This window comes from Numida meleagris, chromosome 4 (assembly GCF_002078875.1).
Source record: "Numida meleagris isolate 19003 breed g44 Domestic line chromosome 4, NumMel1.0, whole genome shotgun sequence".
NCBI lineage: Eukaryota > Metazoa > Chordata > Aves > Galliformes > Numididae > Numida > Numida meleagris.
The window spans coordinates 26,089,145-26,093,361 of NC_034412.1; the positions used below are offsets into that span (position 1 = coordinate 26,089,145).

The 4,217-nt window shown below is 37.0% G+C and overlaps 1 long non-coding RNA gene across 1 annotated transcript; it reads left to right on the top strand.

Annotated features, from left to right (window-relative positions):
- Window positions 259-3,822, top strand: LOC110398949. Its single transcript, XR_002438766.1, has 4 exons — window positions 259-314; window positions 1,322-1,401; window positions 2,970-3,146; window positions 3,678-3,822. It is a non-coding gene; the product is annotated as an uncharacterized LOC110398949 (long non-coding RNA).

The window sequence follows — 4,217 nt, forward strand, 5'->3', positions numbered from 1 at the left end:
CATTCAAATCTTCTATATTCTCCACAAAAGTAGGAGGCACGGTTTGAATTCTGCCCTGTGTCATTGTTTTTACCTAGTGTACGGGAACTGTTGAGTCATGGCCTGAACCACTGATTGAGCACCTGGAGGAAAGACCCAGTCAGCCCTGGAAGCACAGGTGAAGGCAATTCACCTGTGTGACTGGAAGGGGTGGAGCCAGGCTTGACACCTCTTAGGCCTCATTTAAGGGCTGACTGACACTGAGGAAGGATCTTTTTCTGGAGATCTCTTCTTGGTGGAGCTTTTCTCTGTAAACCCAGAATCTTCCAATGCAGGTGAGTGATCTACTTCCCTTCCTTTGTAATGTCCTTTGTAGTTTCTTTCTTTTGTGCCTGTCCTTTCATCTCTTTTGTTATGCTTTTTCCATTGTGTTGATCTTTCCAGTTGCTGTGCCTACTATACCCAGCATTGCCATCACTGTGATGCTTTTATTTCCTTTATTATTTGTATAGTGATGTAGCAAGTAAGTTATATATATTACATTTTAAAATATGTGCTATTTCAAATTTACAGGAAGATCTGAAGAAAACAGACAAGATTCTAGTGATGACTATTGTGCCTAGTTACGTATGCTGTGCTTCACTTTATTTTTTTCTTTACTGTCCTGTAAATTACTATTCCTTTATTTTTTTTCATAAAGCTGTTCCTTGTTCTGTCTTCCACTGAAAACTATCCAAGTTAAAGGTTATGCATAAAGATCTTTATTTGCAAATCCACATATTTATGACTGCAATACAGACCACATCCAGTCATGCGGAAGAGAAATATTCCTTATTTTATAGTACCTACTAGGATGCTAGGAGCATCAGAAGGAACAAATACATACGATGCTCTTCTAAATAACTCAGAACATGCATATTAACTCGTTTGTTCCACAGGCAGAGACCTAGTATCTTTAGTCACTAAGAATACTCTGTCGAAATGTTTTTCCTGGAGTACAGTGACACTTGCAATGCTTATACTTTACTATGTATCTAAATTAATTTTTGTAGTAGTTTGAAGTAAGATGTTGACAAATACATAGCTATCATTGGTACTAACACTACTGAAGTTCTTTTTTGGTGCTTTTTCTAGATAAGCCCTTTACGTATGCTCATATTTGCCTTAACAATTTTACTTTCCTAATGAGATTTAGAACACAGCTAGGAGTCCTCTACCCAGTCTGTTTTCATACTGAGCGGAATCTGTAAGAATAGGTAGGGAGAAAAACAAAACTTCTCCTCTTTCAGTTCATTTCAGTTTTCCTTTCTGTTGCATTTTATTCCATTTTCACTTCCTCTAGGCAGGAGTGAGCAAGTGCACAGGAATTGACTGGATGAGCTGGAGGAGTTTCCAATTTACTTCGCTACCTCTGTCAGAAAGGTGAATAACAGTTATTTTTGTATGCTTCGCCAAAAAGCATGCCAGAAATGTAGGGGGCTCAATCCACATGAAGCATGGATCAGCGCACAGGGCTGAGCTGTTTCCACTACTACTGCTGCCTTCCAATGTGCTCTCCAAAGCTGCAGTCGGACTCACCTCTGCTTGCAGGCAAGGGATTGTTGAGGTTGCTCTTGTGTAGTTAGGAAATGCCAATCTGAAACTCATCTGGACCTCTGTGACCAGTAGCTCTGAAGCTCTGCTTCAAAAAAAAACTGAAGGATTTTATGCTTACCTCAATCTTCAGCTCACATGAATAAAAATCCATCCCTCTCCTCCACATTATTATGTTGAATTCAAATATTGTTCAAAGTGATGCCTTCACCTTCCCTTTCATAAGCTATTGTGAGTGGAGGCTTTCATCCTTTTGCAGAGGAAACAAATATGCTTATAGTGAATAAAGTGGGTTTTGCTCCCAGTCTGTCAGAGCCTTGGGGGCAGTATTTGGTTACAGTGGACTCCTCAGGCAGCAGACAGAGGTGTAACAAACCACACTGGCTGGGAGCTGAGGCTGGATCAGTTCAAGCTAGAAATCAAGCTCAGATTTTTGACACTGAGGGTAATTGCTTTTGGAATCACTTAGCAAATAATACGGGTGGTCCCAAATTGTTAATGCTTCAGCAGTCAATGCTTGATGGTTGTTTTTGTATTACGTTTTAATTAAACAGTAATTAAGGAAAGTTCTGTGGCCTGTTGTGCAGATCTAACAGATTCATCTGGATTCGAAGTCCCTAATATATAAACTGTTTTATTTTCTAGGTCTGTTCACATAGCAGCATTTGTTAGCTCTTTATTGCTGCTGCTATTGAGAAAAATGCGCAGGAGACGCTCTAATGCCATGTTAGTCACAAAGCAATTTCCCTCCTGGTGGAAGAAAATGTCTTCTCTGAAATGCAACTAGAAACACAAAGGAGAGAAAATCATTTTCTTTTGCTTAGGCTTATCTCCTTTCTTGTGTTGTTAACCATTTCACAAATCTTCAAGCCACTTCAATTGGCTTTCATGGAGTATTACAGGGACAGAAGGTAACAACATGGGGTTACAGTTACAGGACGGAAGGCAGAGGACAAAATACTGCTCTTGTTTTACACCAAGACAAATCCAGAGCAATTATTTCAGAATCAATACACTTTTCTGTAAGTATTCTGCAAAAGAAACTTGAAGTGGGAAATAGATCACTGAAATTTAAAAAACAAAACCCATCAACCAACCAAGTAAAAAAGTTTTTAAAAATAACATTCAGAAATTCTCTCACATGCATTTTTATTTTCCAGTCTCTTCCTTCAAAACAGCCTAGAGAAGTCAACTGTAGACTTACAGAATCCTGAAATTCTTTTGTGTTATGTGGATGCTTTTGTCTTCTATCACACTGCCAGCTGACTCTGAGTGTCAAAAGAAACCTATTATTTTGCAGTGTCACTTACAGCTCTCATTATAATGTCTTTTGTTCTTGTACTGGCATTAATTTCTTTATAAAGAGCTGTCAGCAATTTTGAGGTGTTGTTCCACAGGCTTGAAAAACCTGCTCCAAGGAGCAGATTGCTGTGTTTCCTGCTCTACATGTAGCTGAAATGATAGCAGACTTCCTTATTGTCAATTTAGCAACGGTTTCTGTTCCATCTATTTTGGAAGTTCAGAACACCAAAAAGTAAAACATCAAGGGATAATAAGGATAACACTAACTACAGGTTAGTAGTATTCTGCACCTTGGGACCTGTGAAAGCTGCATAAATCTGTCTGTGTTAATTTATATGACCTCTTCCCACTTCTTATTCAAGAGTCCTTATCAATGAATAGAGATTAGTTTCTACAGATCAATATTAATTTGTATGAAATTTGCTTTGGTCTTCCTTTTTATTTATTCTGTAGTTGCTATCCAATTGCAACTGGTACAAGTCTAATTCATCTGTAAATTAACATACAACATCTACTTCTTTCGCAGAAAAATAATATATCAGAAACGTAGGATAGTACTTGCTTAAAGTTAAAGGAGAAAAAATGCAATTGAAAAAAGATTTCTGTAAGAGCTTGACATGGTGAAGGCAGTACTCTGAGGATTAAAGAAGGTGTGGGTGTTGTGTGGGAAACATTTATTTTAAAATTGGTGAAGTAGTGTACTATGAAGTCTGGGATATTTTTAGATAAACTTTTAAATTTCATCAGATCTTTAAAAAGCTAGCCTACCCTGATAACTATGTAGCAATGTCCTTTCTTTACAGCTGCTGGAAGAGATTGGATGGTACTGTGCTTTTGTTTGCAGTATTGTGTGAGCATCACTGAGAACATGCTGCTATTATTTTATTAACTTTTTCAGAGGATTTTCTTGTAAATTTACTGTTATTTGAAAATCTGTCTTGTATTGCCTTTTTTTTCCAAAATACTGAGCATACATTTGGAATGAATATGCTGAAATATGCCAAAATGGAATTTGTCATATTTGACATCTGATTCGAAAGCTTCATCAGGATCTATGGCTCAGTTACAACCATACTCTTCTGTCACTATCTAGATGAAGAAACTGTGAAATAGTTTTCTAATACTGTAACTAATTATTACTAATGATACCATGATTACTGCTATTTGTCAGTGCTACCTTATCCAGTCAAGCTGATATTTTATGTACTGATTGTTTAACATCACATATATTCATGATCTATGTTAGAAATTCCCTAATGAATTTAGCAAATCAGTTTTTGATTTGAATAGATTTTTTTTCAATTTAGTTTGAAGATAAATTAAGAAATCCTCTGACTGCTGTC